The sequence below is a fragment of the Argopecten irradians genome, chromosome 11 (genome assembly GCF_041381155.1).
Source record: "Argopecten irradians isolate NY chromosome 11, Ai_NY, whole genome shotgun sequence".
Lineage (NCBI taxonomy): Eukaryota > Metazoa > Mollusca > Bivalvia > Pectinida > Pectinidae > Argopecten > Argopecten irradians.
The window spans coordinates 25,453,699-25,472,840 of NC_091144.1; positions in this window are offsets into that span (position 1 = coordinate 25,453,699).

Below are 19,142 nucleotides of genomic sequence, written 5' to 3' on the forward strand. Positions count from 1 at the left end.
TATAATTTAGGTAAAATCGAAAGTAGATAGTAAGTGTACTATTTATAGACATCCGGTACACTTTAATACATTAAGTGTGGGCTTCGAACGTTTTGTGAATGGGCATTGGGGCATGACAGTAAATCACACAGAGTGTGTATTACTTGACTTCTCGACCAATCAAAGGCGAGGTTATGTGTTAGCTCCGTCCAAGGTTACTATTACAACTGCTTGAGCCAATAAAGAACAAACACAAGGGCTTAGGAATTTCTCCTCGTGCTATTTTCAGTTTCTCGCGAGAGTTGTGAACACATACTATGTATATGTATTTTGTATGACATTTCAAGCTTTAACAGTATGCCGTGTTGCCGGGGCCGATTGCCAATACTAAACTATGTGAGCAAATATAATACACGTGTATACAAGCAAATGTAAACATTATGAAATCATTGTTTTAATTCAATTCAATTCATTTATTTGCATTTTTACATCCACAAACAAGGATCGAGAGCAAATTACAAAGATAACATTACATGTATAACACAATAATAATAAAACAAGAACAACTTATGCATTCAGCAAGCCCGCTTTCCTCAGTTCAAACGACTTTTTAATGAAGAGGCCCAAATCCTGCAGAAGTTGTGGTTCATTAGATGACAATAACTTTAAAATAAACACCAAACGTCTCGGACTTATGTATGCATAGCTGATTGTCCATTTGCCTATGTCAGGAGCCAGGGCTAAAAGAAACTCGGTCTATCTATGACGACATTCTCAATTTCAGACGTTTAGAGCTCTAGACATATCATAATTTTTCACATAATGCTACTGCTAAATGTATTGATCTTCAGAGGTTTAATTTTATTTTTCGTCGTTTATACAGATATATGTTTTTTGCGAATTTGTTCAAAAACATTAGCTATTGTATATACGTTAAAATTACTGATTCACATAATTGGTAACGCATTCTTTATTTAGAGTTCACGATTGTATTGTGTAATTAGAACTCCTTAAACACCTGAATAATGGTAATTTCTAGTTTGCAGGGGGCGTAACTCCTCGATTGCGTGTAAAAATCCCTTGTGTAGCATGTAGGTCCATACAACAACCAGCTACATTCCCACACGAATTCGCCGATAAGCGGATCGGATTTAAACTCTTTCTTATCTTTCTATACGTCATTCCTTTAGACGTATTCCAACTGTCCAATCGATTTCTCTTATCGGATTTCTTGTTAGGACGTTGTCTATACACAACAGCATCAAAAGTATATCGAAAATGATAAGTGACCTGCACATCAGTTTTATACAGTTCACTTGTTCACTTATTATGTAAGGAGATTTTTTGTAACCATGGTATCCATAAGTACGTCTAAGGAAGTACTGAATGATAAAGTATTAGCTCAAATAACTCTATTCTGAATTTTACTTTTAATTTTAAGCTATAGCTATACTGAAATTGTTTTAATTGGATTAACTTTGTAAACCACTGTCTTTATTCTACCGGTTTCGGTAATACATTGAATCAACAGTTAATAATTAGCATTACCATACATCGTGTTCGATAAATTAAAGACTGTTGATCGGAGTCAGCAACATGGAATCCTCATCAACATGTACAGTGTATTATATATAAGCATACTGTGAATGATTTTACTATACAACACTATTTGGCCAGATATCTACATCCTAAACATCGAATCGTTTAAAGTGAATAGTCGGGCAAAGAAAACCAGTCTAAATGCGTTCATTGGCCTTCCAAAAGTTCTCACATAGCATTGAAAGCGAGGCTGCGTGTAAATGTAACCACGGACATAGTCAGCCGGGAGGACGTATTAGGATTCCTATACTTTAAATTAATTTCTTCGTACGCAGACAGATTTTGACGAGAGATTTTATTTTTCCATTTCATAAGAAATTATACTGGATACATTCACACCATTTTTACCGACTTTAGCCATCCTTGCCTGACTGTTCACTTTAATCTAAATTCTGTATATCTGCTCATAATTTGGTCATCGAAACAGGCAGATATAATAATATTACGAGAGATTATTGCACTTTGGATGTCACTTTATTAAAGGGACAATTCAGTGAGGCTTATTCTGTTACATAACAAAGAAGCAAAATATGACATAAATGATAACAAAACACTAAGCAAAGTACTAAAACACTACGCAAAGCACTAAGCCAAGCACTAAAGCACTACGCAAAACACTAAGCAAAGCAAAGCACTGAAGCACTACGCAAAACACTAAGTAAAGCACTAAAACACTACGCAAAACACTAAGCAAAGCACTACGCAAAACGCTAAGCAAAATACTAAAGCACTAAGCAAAACACTAAGGTAAGCACTAAAGCACTACGAAAAACACTAAGCAAAGCACTAAAGCACAACACAAAACACTTAGCAAAGCACTAAAGCACTACGCAAAACATTAAGTAAAGCACTAAAACACTACACAAAACATTAAGCAAAGCACTATAGCACTACGCAAAACACTAAGCAAAGCACTAAGCACTACGCAAACACAAAAGCACTAAAGCACTACGCAAAACACTAAGCAAGCACTAAAGCACTACGCAAAACACTAAGCAAAGCACTAAAGCACTACGCACACTAAGCAAAGCACTAAACACTACGCACACTAACAAGCAAAAACACTAACGCAAACACGTAAAGCACTAAAAGCACTACGCAAAACACTAAGCAAAGCACTAAAGCAAAGCACTAAGCAAAACACTAAGCAAAGCACTAAAGCACTACGAAAAACACTTAGCAAAGCACTAAAGCACAACACAAAACACTTAGCAAAGCACTAAAGCACTACGCAAAACACTAAGTAAAGCACTAAAACACTACACAAAACATTAAGCAAAGCACTATAGCACTACGCAAAACACTAAGCAAAGCACTAAAGCACTACGCAAAACACTAAGCAAAGCACTAAAGCACTACGCGGACACTAAGCAAAGCACTAAAACACTACGCAAGACACTAAAGGAATCACTACGCAAAACGCTAAGCAAAGTACTAAAGCACTAAGCAAAACACTAAGGTAAGCACTAAAGCACTACGAAAAACACTAAGCAAAGCACTAAAGCACAACACAAAACACTTAGCAAAGCACTAAAGCACTACGCAAAACACTAAGTAAAGCACTAAAACACTACACAAAACATTAAGCAAAGCACTATAGCACTACGCAAAACACTAAGCAAAGCACTAAAGCACTACGCAAAACACTAAGTAAAGCACTAAAACACTACGCAAAGCACTAAGCCAAGCACTAAAGCACTACGCAAAACACTAAGCAAAGCACTAAAGCACTACGCAAAACACTAAGTAAAGCACTAAAACACTACGCAAAACACTAAGCCAAGCACTAAAGCACTACGCAAAACACTAAGCAAAGCACTAAAGCACTACGCAAAACACTAAGTAAAGCACTAAAACACTACGCAAAACACTAAGCAAAGCACTATAGCACTATGCAAAACACTAAGCAAAGCACTAAAGCACTACGCAAAACACTAAGTAAAGCACTAAAACACTACGCAAAGCACTAAGCCAAGCACTAAAGCACTACGCAAAACACTAAGCAAAGTACTAAAGCACTAAGCAAAACACTAAGGTAAGCACTAAAGCACTACGAAAAACACTAAGCATAGCACTAAGCAAAACACTGAGCAAAGCACTAAAGCACTACGCAAAACACTAAGCAAAGCACTAAAGCACTACGCAAAACACTAAGGGAATCACTACGCAAAACGCTAAGCAAAGTACTAAAGCACTAAGCAAAACACTAAGGTAAGCACTAAAGCATTATGAAAAACACTAAGCAAAGCACTAAAGCCCTACGCAAAACACTAAGTAAAGCACTAAAACACTACGCAAAACACTAAGCAAAGCACTAAAGCACTACGCAAAACACTAAGCAAAGCACTAAAGCACTACGCAAAACACTAAGCAAAGCACTAAAGCACTACGCAAAACACTAAGTAAAGCATTAAAACACTACGCAGAACACTAAGCAAAGCACTACGCAATACACTAAGCAAAGTACTAAAGCACTAAGCAAAACACTAAGGTAAGCACTAAAGCACTACGAAAAACACTAAGCAAAGCACTAAAGCACTATGCAAAACACTAATCTAAGCACAAAAGCCCTACGAAAAACACTAAGCAAAGCACTAAAGCACTACGCAAAACACTAAGCAAAGCACTAAAGCCCTACGCAAAACACTAAGCAAAACACTAAAGCACTACGCAAAACACTAAGCAAAACACTAAATCACTACGCAAAACACTAAGCAAAGTACTAAAGCACAACACAAAGCAAAGTACTAAGCAATCCCCATCCCGTTTGGAAGTTTAATCTAATTAAATTTATAGCAGTATAAAATCATCAGTTTCCGCCTTTCAATTTCGCCTGGTTCCGTCCCTATCTTGTAAATATTGAAAAAAAACCTTGTAAATGTCTCTCATATGAGGTATAATTGAACTGAAAACAATGCGCGGATTATATGCATAAATAACAATGCTTCACAAACTTCCTTTTGATTACCTTAGCTACCATTTCCCCACCCTCGATATTCCAGGGCTTCCGATCACTTACGATCTCTACACGCCTCATCCTCGATACTCCAGGGCTTCCGATCACTAGCGATCTCTACACCCCTGGACTATCTCATAGTAAAACTGGAGGCAACAGAATAAAACAGGTAATTTAGTCATTTGATGTACATCAAAAGAGCGTATAACGGTACACTGTGGTCGACTGTGTGGCTTTGATATTAGTCATCGCTCTCTCTGTAGTCTTCAAAGGAAATCTTTGCTGGCCTGTGATTGGTCAAATGTTTTCGGCTGAACTGCCTTCAATTTCACTATGAGATAGTCCAGGGGTGTAGAGATCGTAAGTGATCGGAAGCCCTGGAATATCGAGGATGTACACGCCTGGACTATCTCATAGTGAAATTGAAGGCAGTTCAGCGGAAAACATTTGACCAATCACAGACTAGCAAAGATTTCCTTTGAAGACTAGAGAGAGCGACGCCTAACATCAAAGCCTCACAGTCAACCACAGTGTACCGTTATATGGCTCTTTTGATGTACATCAGAGGACTAAAATTTTACTATGAGATACTCCAGGTGTGTAGAGATCGTTAGTGATCGGAACCCCTTGAGTATCGAGTATGCCATTTTCCGAGGTCCACTTCCTTTGCGGAGAAAAAATTACAGGTTTCTTAAAAACATTAATTACATAAGAAAATACAAATCGATGGCCTAAGATGAGGTAACAACACTAAACATATGCAAGATTTCCTTGCGTAATATATGATAACTTTGGAGATTCATTTCGCTGTTTTTCCGTCAGGCGCAGTAATATTCAACTACCGCGCGGTATTTAGGACGACGGCGGGAAATATAAGACGACCCGCGTTATGAAAATTAACATTTTATTTATTTTGAATATATTTTCAGAAGATGATGAAGTTTATAGTATTAATGGTAAGTTAATAACTTTTGCGACTCTACGAAATTATCGATCTCGTTTTGCATTCCCATTTTTAAACTTAAAAGCCGTTTCGGAAAGGTAGCGGGCCTTTATATATTATATAATGGCACCAATTATTTCCTAATGTGACGTTTATTCTAATTGCGGACATGTTGGATATCTTTTATTCGTTTTTATTTATAACTTCCTGTCAATATTTGTTTAAAAGACTTTACGTTTTATTTATTCATTCGCTACCATTCCTTAGCATCAATTATAAATGACATGTTACATGTAACTAATGGCACCAGCAGATCAAGCCAAAAAGGGAGTTTAAAGCACGTGTATGTTGGGCTTTATTTTTTAAAGATTTAGGTCATGGAAGTAATATTTGAATTCGGACCCGAAAAAAAAACCTTTGTCATGACGATCTTCGTTTTCATTGCAGTTAAGGTCACGCTCAATTTAACTGTTAAACTAATGAAACCAAGAAACTTGAAATTCCTTATAATGGAATGTGTGTGTGGGGTTACGATACTCAGGTGTATGGAAATTCCAGGTAAGTGAGCGAGGACAAAACATGATCGTGTCTTATGTACATACCTGCGGTTACTATACGTCACGCACCAATAAAGCAGTAAAGATGGGTTATGTATAAGTTTCAAGTTCTTTATTACCTAACGGTTTAACTGTATACATGTACAATAGATTTTAACTATAATAGCAAACCGGAAGTAATGTAGAGCGAGACTTCATGTACATGTATATGTATATAATATATATAGACCACAGGGATCCAACGATTAGTTCCAGTTTATATAATTATGGACCCACCAGAGTGTCCATACACCATTTTAGTCGTTTTAGAGGTCTGGATAAAATTCGATAAAAAGGATTTTTACCGATTTTTGATCTAGACCTCTAAAACGTCCACAATGGTCTTGGGGCACTCTGGTGGGTCCATGATTATATAAGAACTAATTCTCATGTCCTTGTGATACAGAGATGTTCTCTTTGGTATTACGATTTCTTAATTCCCATGCTGTCACGGCGGTTGTCAGGCATACACGTAGGTCGGAGATTTTACCCCATAATCTCCAGTCTTTTTATATTATCAAATTATGACGTGGCTATTTAATAATCGAAGCAAAACACAATTCTACAATTAATTCATGTCATTATTTCAATTATAAATCAGTTTCAGGGTTGGATATAACGTCAGTGATAGTAACCCCTGAAGTATCGAGGATGAGTACATGTAGACCCAAGGTTTTTATTCGAGAACCAATTGAATACGTTTCTCCATAAGAACACTTACGGTTAATATATATCCTATGTAGTTTATATTTGGACAATGTATGTATTTTGGTAACTTGTAAAGTTTATATAACTTTAACACTAATATCGCTGATATCCGATTGAAAACATTCTATACGTAAGCCACTTGTTTTAAAGTATCATTATCAACTGCAAACGTGGTGTTGATAAACAGAAGAATACGAGTCTTTCGGGATGTGAAAAATACTTTTTTTTTTATCTTTTGTTTATAAAACCTCGACTTTGGATATGAGTTTGAAAGTGATATAACACATAGCCATTTCCGTTTGATAGAAGTGTGTAACGCTCCTTATGGCTCGTCATAACCGATCAATATCAATAGGATTAATATTTTATTTACATCATATATCTACAATAGGATTGGACTTTAGGTTTTCCGTTTAATGACTATGTTCTTTCCTAACTGATAAGCATTACTGTACATTACAAGTTACTTTGTAGGGTCAGAGACAGAGATTCTGGAAGCAGCAATTTTATTGGTCAATTCGAAAGGTCACCAGAATGTGAACATAAATCCTAATGGAATATTGTAAGATCCTTTACTCAAACGGAGTGAAATTAAGGGTATGTATTTTATTCAGATTGCATAAAAGGTCAAAGGAATCACACAGGTTGTATTAGCTTATACATACTTGTTTATTTTTAACGGATATCAGAGTAACATGGAAATTTCAAAAACAAAAAGAAATTAATCTTCAACATCATGTACACACATTACATCTTCTTAAATGTTGTGGTATATTTTGGTAACGACTCTTTTCTACATTGAGATTGTGCGCAGAGATTCGTATTTTGGAAATCTCTTTGATGTGTTCTTTTAAATTGGTTTTCTGAAGGAGGCTACATCGCTGACGTATGGTATTTTTTCTCTATAAAAAACAAAAGCAGGCGAATTAATATTTTTTCTCCAGTTACAAAAGTTACTCACTTTACACCATTACTACCATTGAAAAGTTTGAGCTTCCTATTTTACTTAATAAAAAATATTGAAAATAATTGATTACGTCCCGAAAAACCTCCATGGCTCTATATATGGAATGAAATACTGAAAACACCAAAAACAGAACAAATGATTTTATATGTATTTTGTGTTAAACAGACACATGTATAATATGATTAAACATCAGTCTTTGTTCGAATGATGGGTATCGCTTATGCTCTGAAATTGTGGTCAAGGCGAGGGGCCGCGGTGGCCGAGTGGTTAAGATGTCCCGACATATTACCACAAGCCCTCCACCTCTGGGATGCGGGTTCGAATCCCATGTGGGGCAGTTGCCAGGTACTGACCGCTGGTCGGTGGTTTTTCTCCGGGTACTCCGGCTTTCCTCCACCAACAAACCTGGCACGTCCTTACATGACCCTGGCTGTTAATAGGACGTAAAAATAAATAAACCAAATAAACGAGTAAATTAATCCTCTAGAAGATGTTCTTACCTGTTCAAGACAATCGTGTTTATATATGATATCCTTTTAACTTTTGCTTGATTATACAATAAGAGCTGCTATCTATATCATTTGTTTACCACAAAGGTAACCTAAACCTTTTTATACAATTTAATTTTGATGTTTATCATCCATTAATCATTGTATTTTTACAATTCCCTGATAACATTATTTCAAAATGCAATTTTGAGTTTCTATTACAGTGTAACTTCCCGAAACCGATCACCTCTTGAAACCGAACACGGATGTGATGTGTGGAATGAATTAAAACTTCCCAAATCCGATCCCTCCAAAATCCGAATACCGGACCGATTTTGAGATCGAAATAGTCATATATAACTAAAAACACTTCTGAAAACCGGCCTTACCTTACTGTAGTTTCAACCAATACTTTTAAAAATTCCGTTATTTTCTTTAAAACATCAAAGGGTATCTACCAAGTGCTAGGTAAACCATAGTATTACAAGCTTTCTTATGCACGCCAAGTAAACATTTGCAAAACATATAGCATGTATCTTTTCAACGTCAGGCGCTGAAAACCCCATATTTCTGCCTAGCACAGTATCATAAACTGATAACAGAGTTTTTACTTTAAATGCTTTTCTGTCTTGATCTGTTATTTTTGTTGAGTTTTTCGAATTCTTTCATTACAATTTAGTAATATTCCAAGGTAATAAATTCATTGACACTATGTCCAATTTTCATTATTTCTCACACCATTTTTAAAAACAATTATAGGGTGACGTCCCATGGCCATCGTTCTTCTTGTAATTAACATACACACATGATGTTTGCTACCATCTTGTTTGACATTTAAAAGGATCTGTATATATAATATTAATAAATAAGAACCTTAGATTCAGTTTATATGGAGTTATACCACCTTGGCAGAATCTTAAATGATGAACCCGGGCTACGTCAAGGCGATGTACACCATATAAACCCCACAAAGGTTCATAAGTGTTAAAGATATGCGCTTAGTGACCTAAATTGGGTCTGCAACTTCTGTAACATGCAAAGAATTATCTTGATTTTGGGTACCAGCTAGGCATCAACTCAAAATAATCTTGTCCATGAGAAGAAGGGATATGATATTGATATTGGGTAAGTAGCATGTTTCGACGAAGGGCTACCACAAGTCTGTTTAATCAATCTGAAATAGAAATAGCTAATGCACTCCGTTAACAATTTTTTGTGATTCGATAAATGACCATGACCTCAATTCAAGGTTAATTAAGTAGAATTATTTTCATAAGTTGATTATGTAAAAATTTACATAGAGGCTTGAGGATCGATCTCAGGTTCATGCAAAAAACAAATAAATAAATGTTTGTAGCAATTATAACAACGCGTAGTTTGAAATTAATATTACTAGATAACCAAAGTGGATATAACTGCAATGATAGTAACCCCTGCAGTATCGAGGCTGTTTCAATCTGTTTTTTACTGGAGACATGTCGATGGCCCGTGATATCGTAGAACTCTTTTCAAACGATTCTAGTTTCTTTGTACGTTTGTGCGTAAGATATCTGTACAGTTTGAAGTTGGGTCTTAAATGACACGCTCAAACACCGCTGCCCTATATTCGTCTTGTGTCTACATATGCTGTATCTATGTCTATCCAGAAGTACCGAGTTGATATCACTGTTGACGTCATAACCGGGTTGATATCACCTTTGTGAACGTCATTGCTCAAACTTGGAGTTATTCAGGGTGATGTCCTACGGCCATCGTTTTTCTTTTAAGTAGAATGTACATCAAATAAAATACATGCAATCATATTTTGGCATTTAAAAAATCCATAAGTTATGAAAAACAAGGATCACTTATAAATTCTTTTGAAAAATAAGGCCATTTTATTCGGTTTAGCATTGTATTTCCCTGGTTATATTAAATAATAACTTGGGACTAATATTGACTGAGCTAGGGCACCCCTAGTCCGCTAAACCTGCCTATATTATTAGGCTTTTTTAAATTTTTTTTTGCCTATTATATATTAGGCAAAAATTTTTTTAAAAAGCCTAATAATATAGGCAGGTTTAGCGGAATAGGGCACCCACGGTTAGTACAAAATCATATTAACTTTGACAAAGATTCATAATTAATAAATATAGACCGCTGAAATAATATATTTGGACCATAAGCATGTGTTTTCTATTTACATGTAGATACCGCGTTTTAAAACAACACTAATGGTCTAATATACTAGCCACTTGTTTCAAAGTGTCATCATCAACTGAAAGTGTGAAATTGATAACCAGACGACTATAAGTGAAATCGTAATTCATCCAAGGACCGGCCCGGATATCGGTACATTTCCGTTTGAAAGAATATTTTGTAAGCGCTATCTGTTACAGTTTTTTTTCCACCATATACATAATGATGTATACACAGATACTTGAGATGGGGTTATTATTAGACACTGTAAATTTTCCATCTTAAAATAAGTCCTTTCCTAATGATAAGAATTCAAGTACGATTTGAAACAAATATGGCTTTACAGTCTTTGTACAATAGAATGCGGTCGTGACGTCATTATTATCGTATGTATGTACTCAATCTCTTTCTTCTCCTTTTTTTGCGGGGGGGGGGGGGGGGGGGGGGGGGGGGGGGTGTGTGTGTGTGTCTCCGTTACAACATTATACAGTCATCGACCTAATTTGAGGTGGATACGATGAGTTATCAACCCGAGTAAGTTATATGACCCGAGGTCAACCTACGGTTAATGATTAAGTGTAGTGCTTTCAGTTTCATACATGTATGTTGTATATATTTAAATGTTTTAATCTCAATTAATTAACTCTTAACAATAAATGTTTTATTACATTTAACATTTTAAGATGGTGTGATAAAATATGAAAATATTTGAAATGGGAATAAAATGCAGAATACTCAATAGGTATATTAACAGTTAAATAGAATTGTGACCATTTGTAAAATTACAGGTAAAAAATCTACCTGTAAGTCAGTATTTTATCAGAACAGACTATAATTGGTGTGCCATTGTTCTCCAGTGTTTGTATAATTCCTTTCATCTCGAAAAAGTGGGAGAAAGAGGAACAAACCGTCTAATCATCTCGCTCATATAAATGTCACCTGGTCATGTATGTGCGAGGGCCTGTGTGCCCTCATCTCGATTTAGTAGTATAGCTAGCCAACTGCGGCGTACCTGTATGACTTTCTTTATCTGCTGTTTCAAGAGATCACTTCCCCTGTTTATGCCTCTGGAGTGTTCTCAGTCAATTACATAATTGGGCTTCAACCACGAAACTAAGTCCCTTCAGGGTAGGGTCAGACCCAAAAACCAACTTGTACCTCATGATTGCATTTATTGTGTGATGATCAGCAATGCATTGCAATGCAAAGCATTACCCTATTTTTCCCTTTTACTATAAAGAATGCAGATTTGCTAAATCAATCAGAAGAGGACTTTAAAGATGCCACACCGCTGACGGATGGTATTTTTTCTCTATCAAAAACAGGAGCAGACAAATTAGTATTTTTCTTCAGTCACAAAAGTTACTTATTTTATACCATTACAACCATTAATAAGCTTTAGCTTCTTATTTTAATTTAGGATAAAATAAATCCATGGCATTATGTCCTATATGGAATAAAGAACTGATTGTGCGTGCACCAAGAGCAAATTATTTCATATGTACTTTTAAAACTCATATATATGATGAGTATCATTTATTCTTTGTCGGCGGTGGAGTATCCTTAAGATTTTGTTTATTTTTCTTTTTTTGTCATGCCCAAGCGCACCCCCTGCCCCTTGCTTCCCCCCCCCCCCCCCTTGTTACTTGGTATTGTACAAAGTTACTGTGCCGTTTTAAACACTTCATTTCATAATATAATAATTTGGAAAGATCTTTTAAAGCCTGATGTCTGATATGAAAATGAAATTTCATTGTTAAAATGCCCTAGGGACCAGTTGTAGTATTGCACTGACTAAGGTCATTCGAACTTGTAACTTTGTGGTACTAGTTGCCAAATTTATCACCAGAGTAAACTATTTATTAAAACTTAATTATCTTTGCATAATGTAATTTAAATAAATCGAAATTAACATTACAATTACACTGTAAATTTTCACTGTAATCAATTACAATTACATGGAAACGAAAAGGCCTCCAATCTATAATCATACTGTCGATTATTTAAGAAAATGTAGATAAATTACGAATTACGATTACTAAAAATCAACGTCTGAGAGCATGTAAAACCATAAAAATCTTTTTAAAAAAAAAGAAAAATTAACATACCTTTCTGCATGTTTCTGTTGATTTTCGATAAATTTTTCGGTAACGTCAACGTTCGCCTTGGTCAAACAAACCTGCGACAACCATAAACTGATACCTTTATTTACATTTCACCGGGGGATCGTGTATGTCTATTAACCTAGTTGGCTAGATAGGTGATATCAACCCCAGTGATGTTATAAAGGATACTAAAAATAGCCCCATATATACAAATATCTATACCGTTGTTTTTCAAAGGTCAATTTTTTTTGCGATTTTTACTTATAACAGTAAAATTAAATCTTAGCGACCTTAAAAAGTTGTAATTTGGCTGTAAGAGTATGTATATGCCTAAACAATTTCTCAACATTTCGCAAATCAAATTTTCGCTACCATAGCGATGGCTGCTAAAACGACTGCCAGAGGATTTGAATGTTCCCTGAATCCGCCAGAGGATTTGAAATTTCTGTGAATCTGCCAGAGGATCTGAATATTCTATGAATCTGCCAGAGGACTTGAATGTTCTGTGAATCTGCCAGAGGACTTGAATGTTTTGTGAATCTGCCAGAGGATTTGAATGTTCTGTGAATCTGCCAGATGATTTGAATGTTCTGTGAATCTGCCAGAGGATTTGAATGCTCTGTGAATCTGCCAGAGGATTTGAACTTTCTGTGAATCTGCCAGAGGATTTGACTGTTCTGTGAATCTGCCAGAGGATTTGAGTGTTCTGTGAATCTGCCAGTGCACTTGAGTCATTTATTTGAAAAAAAAAAATTGGTCGTCCTTATCGTAGCATGTCACAGGCCAGATATCAATATCCTGGCAATTTTGGTTATTGAGAAGAAGTTGTTTGCATGGAAAATTTTGCACAGCGCATTACAATGGACAGAACAAAGGTCATATGACTTACATAGCGTAGCTATCACATGGTGTTAATACTAGACAAAAAATAACAACTTGCCTCGATATCATTATTGGGACTTCTTGGACATCGTTTTTGTCCAAATATTTGATGCGTAAATTACACTGGTAGAAGTATTTTTTCAGCATTTCAAGCTCTAAAAAGTACCTGCGAAAATTACACATGTGTAAACTTTATACAAGATTTGACTGTAGTCAGCATTCAATCACAAATAAAAGTAAAATCATATTAATGGCCTTTATTACAAATAAAATCTTTACATAGGATATGTAGTACATGTGCTGGTATACATTTCTGAATTATCATAAAAAGAACAATCACATTTTTTTACAGATGTATTATTCACCTCACTTCTCTCCCACAGGGACTTGACACAAGTATTTATACTATTGATACATGTATATTATACTTAACATTACGATTTATGTCAAGTTCCTGTGATCTCTCTGTAATCCACCAAACCTTAACATCTAGGACGGAACAAAAATCACTATAGTCATGGGGCACATATATTTGTACAGTATACCTGATCATTTTCACGGGGATGATATTTTTGCGATTTTGTGGAACATTGGTATGATCGCAAAAATTTGATCTGTGAAATATTAAGAAATGGTTAATTATATATACCCTTAAATCTATATTGCAAAAAATTTCAAAATGCTAAAATTGTATTTCAATTTTTTCATCAAATCGCAAAAGTTTTAATCCGTGAGAACTGGGTGTACATGTGTATCATTAATTTAACCCCTGTTGCACTTTCATCTGTTAAAGACCAAAAATGCAAAATGGATGCAAATCGCGAAATTAAGCACTCACGAAAATAACCAGATTCACAGTACTCACCTGTAAATGGGACGAAGGTGGGACTAATCGACAGTAAATGGTACTTTACCCACATCATTATGGGATCTGACAACCCCCCTGTTGTAATTGTTATACTTTCTACTTGTCTGACTTGATACTAAATTTTGTAAAATCACACACTACAAGTTTCTTCTTACCAACAATAATTATTTTTTCAATGTTTTCACACTAAAAATAAAACCGACTTTCTCATTGGGAGACTTTTTGTGTTTATACAGGTATGAACAAAAAATCTGAAAATAAGAAGAAAACCAAATGTTATCATCTTGTCACAATAGAGATATTGATGTTGCAGATAGATCTTGAAAAATAATCCTTTAAAAAATAAATAGAGAATACATGGTTAGTATCTTACAATACAAGGTTTATTTTGGTGCGAGACTTAGGAAAGCCCAGATGACGAGGCTTTGTCGATGGAGTCATCTCGGCTTTCCCTGTCGAGCACCAAAATAAAACTTGTATTTTAAGATACTAACCGTGTATTCTGTTTATCCTGCAATCATTATGGCATTCAAAATGAAAGCAACATACTTGCCAACTTTTTGAAATTCCCATGTGGGTAATTTCATGTGTTTAAACTTTCGACCTCAAGAAAGTCTACTTTGTAACCCCCTATGAAGAAATTAAAGGTTGATTTTTGCATATTTTGACCTGTTCTTTCTGATGGTATAGTCAGATTTTTTACATTTTGAATATTAAAGATTTTGGACATGCTAAAATGGCCTAAAAAGGGGGTCCAAAATCGGGAGTCTCCCTCCAAAATAGGGAGGGTTGGCAAGTATGAAGCAAATTGACAGTTATTTACTTGGTTTCGCTCAAAGCGAGACGCTTCTTTGATGCAGAGGTTAAGATTCATTCAATAAACCGAATGAGAGTGTACTCCTTTTTACTGCCGTGGGAAATATAAGCGCATTCACAAACAGTATCCATAATTCTATTCAGTGTGATATATCACTGAAACAAAATGAAAATACACAAAAAACAATAAATACCCATTTAAGAATTACTTTACAATAATACCTTTGCCATGAGCCAAGAAAAAGACGCACAACATCGCCATATGAGATTTCATGTTCTGGATCAAGTTAGAAAAAGGTCTATCAGATGTAGAATAAATTCATGTGACCGTATTGATGGATAAAGCATTTCACATTGACAGATAAAGCACAAGTTTATCCGGCAGTAGTTATAGGACAGTTGCAGGATAAATGGAATTATATATCTTACTTTAAACTTAGTTCATTTTGTCTGATAGTCTAAAAAATTTATCATAAGCATTGATGTCATGATGTTTTCATCAGGTTATGAAGAATTTTTTTTTTCTAAACTTGTGAGAATCCGCCATGTGGATTATACATGTCATGAAATTTGTTCAAAATTGATAAGAAAATCAGTAAGACTCATAAAATTGATATATTATATGTGTTAATTCATAAATACACAACATTTAATGTTTAAGAACATTGGTCTTTTGGACAAGGTGAGCTATTACTGTATATATTTATTGGTATTTTTGCAGTTTTTTTTTTTTTTTTTTTTTTTGCTATTTCAACCAAAATGTTAGTGATTTCACGATCTGGTATATCAAGGTTATATATATAAAGAACTTCTACTTGGTCTATTTTTAAACATTCAGGGGATGAAATTTTTGCAATATTCCACAAAATTGCGGAAATGCTTTGAAAACAACCAGCTGTACAGTATGAAACAATTTATACAAATCTACAGGGACCTGGCACGAAATATATCATATATATATGTATACTGATGGTTAAAAAATTCTGTGCCAGGTCCCTGTGTACAAATCCACAGTATGATAAACCTGTAAGAATAAACACATAGTAACATGTATTTTGAAAAAAATATAAAAAACAAAAAATACAGAATTATTATTAAGGCTCTTGCATGATATACAAAAATTTGACCGACAATTGTAACTAAAATTATGCAGCTTCTGGGGGCAAATAAAAAAACAGCAACATGAACACATTTGGGGCCGACACAAAGGACACATATCCAGTTTAAATAATCTCAAACCACACTCTATCAAAGGGATATTCAAACAATTTTTCTTTCTTTTGGTTTCTTTATAAATTTTGATAATAATAATACACTGTATTAATACTGGACACAGGCAGAATGCCTTTATATCCAGATCGCAATTAAGATTATATGTTGCCCCGAATATAAATATGGAAGTTTATTATTTATCTCTTGGTTAAAATAGCATTGAATTGCCCCCAATGTTTATCCAAACAAGATTCAAATGTTTTTGTTGTTGGTGACATAACCACAGTACCAGGAAGAGAGATTCAATGATTTACATTGAAGGAAAATTCCCCCAAATAAGATGACTTCTTTGTTTGTAATAGTGTCAAAAAGTGGCCACTGGTTCTTGTTTTATCATTTTGAATAATGTTCAAAATAAATTTTGAAAAAAATTCCATTCGACGAATCACCTGGATTATGTCTCCTCTACGCCTTGTGTGTTTCAGTGTAGTGTAGTTTCAGTGTAGTGTATGTATCAGGGTAGTGTGCGTTTCAGTGTAGCGTATGTTTCAGTGTAGTGTATGTTTCAGTGTGTAGTGTATGTTTCAGAGTATGTTTCAGTGTAGTGTGTGTTTCAGTGTAGTGTATGTTTAAGTGTAGTGTATGTTTCAGTGTATAGTTCAGTGAGTAGTGTATGTTTCAGTACATGTTAGTCAGTGTAGTGTATGTTTCAGTGTAGTGTGTGTTTCAGTGTAGTGTGTGTTTCAGTGTAGTGTATGTTTCAGTGTAGTGTGTGTTTCAGTGTAGTGTATGTTTCAGTGTGTAGTGTATGTTTCAGTGTAGTGTGTGTTTCAGTGTAGTGTATGTTTCAGTGTAGTGTGTGTTTCAGTGTAGTGTATGTTTCAGTGTAGTGTGTGTTTCAGTGTAGTGTATGTTTCAGTGTGTAGTGTATGTTTCAGTGTAGTGTATGTTTCAGTGTAGTGTATGTTTCAGTGTAGTGTGTGTTTCAGTGTAGTGTATGTTTCAGTGTAGTGTATGTTTCAGTGTAGTGTGTGTTTCAGTGTAGTGTATGTTTCAGTGTAGTGTATGTTTAGTGTAGTGTTGTGTTCAGTGTAGTGTGTTTCAGTGTAGTGTTGTTTCAGTGTAGTGTATGTTTCAGTGTAGTGTATGTTTCAGTGTAGTGTATGTTTCAGTGTGTAGTGTATGTTTCAGTGTAGTGTATGTTTCAAGTGTAGTGTGTGTTTCAGTGTAGTGTGTGTTTCAGTGTAGTGTGTGTTTCAGTGTAGTGTATGTTTCAGTGTAGTGTATGTTTCAGTGTAGTGTGTGTTTCAGTGTAGTGTATGTTTCAGTGTAGTGTATGTTTCAGTGTAGTGTATGTTTCAGTGTGTAGTGTATGTTTCAGTGTAGTGTGTGTTTCAGTGTAGTGTGTGTTTCAGTGTAGTGTATGTTTCAGTGTAGTGTATGTTTCAGTGTAGTGTGTGTTTCAGTGTAGTGTGTGTTTCAGTGTAGTGTGTGTTTCAGTGTAGTGTGTGTTTCAGTGTAGTGTATGTTTCAGTGTAGTGTGTGTTTCAGTGTAGTGTATGTTTCAGTGTAGTGTATGTTTCAGTGTATAGTTCAGTGTGTAGTGTGTGTTTCAGTGTAGTGTATGTTTCAGTGTAGTGTGTGTTTCAGTGTAGTGTATGTTTCAGTGTAGTGTATGTTTCAGTGTAGTGTATGTTTCAGTGTAGTGTGTGTTTCAGTGTAGTGTATGTTTCAGTGTAGTGTATGTTTCAGTGTAGTGTATGTTTTTGTTCAGTGTAGTGTATGTTTCAGTGTAGTGTGTGTTTCAGTGTAGTGTATGTTTCAGTGTAGTGTTGTTTCAGTGTAGTGTGTGTTTCAGTGTAGTGTGTGTTTCAGTGTAGTGTGTGTTTCAGTGTAGGTTGTGTAGTGTAGGTGTTGTAGTGTAGTGTGTGTTTCAGTGTAGTGTGTGTTTCAGTGTAGTGTATGTTTCAGTGTAGTGTATGTTTCAGTGTAGTGTGTGTTTCAGTGTAGTGTGTGTTTCAGTGTAGTGTATGTTTCAGTGTAGTGTTGTTTCAGTGTAGTGTTGTTCAGTGTAGTGTGTGTTTCAGTGTAGTGTATGTTTCAGTGTAGTGTATGTTTCAGTGTAGTGTATGTTTCAGTGTAGTGTATGTTTCAGTGTAGTGTGTGTTTCAGTGTAGTGTTGTTTCAGTGTAGTGTATGTTTCAGTGTAGTGTGTGTTTCAGTGTAGTGTGTGTTTCAGTGTAGTGTATGTTTCAGTGTAGTGTATGTTTCAGTGTAGTGTATGTTTCAGTGTAGTGTGTGTTTCAGTGTAGTGTATGTTTCAGTGTAGTGTTGTTTCAGGTAGTATGTTTCAGTGTAGTGTGTGTTTCAGTGTAGTGTATGTTTCAGTGTAGTGTGTGTTTCAGTGTAGTGTATGTTTCAGTGTAGTGTGTGTTTCAGTGTAGTGTGTGTTTCAGTGTAGTGTGTGTTTCAGTGTAGTGTATGTTTCAGTGTAGTGTATGTTTCAGTGTAGTGTGTGTTTCAGTGTAGTGTATGTTTCAGTGTAGTGTATGTTTCAGTGTAGTGTATGTTTCAGTGTAGTGTGTGTTTCAGTGTAGTGTGTGTTTCAGTGTAGTGTATGTTTCAGTGTAGTGTATGTTTCAGTGTAGTGTATGTTTCAGTGTAGTGTATGTTTCAGTGTAGTGTATGTTTCAGTGTAGTGTGTGTTTCAGTGTAGTGTGTGTTTCAGTGTAGTGTGTGTTTCAGTGTAGTGTGTGTTTCAGTGTAGTGTTGTTTCATGTATGTAGTGTGTATGTGTCATGTTTGTTAGTGTATGTTTCAGTGTAGTGTGTGTTTCAGTGTAGTG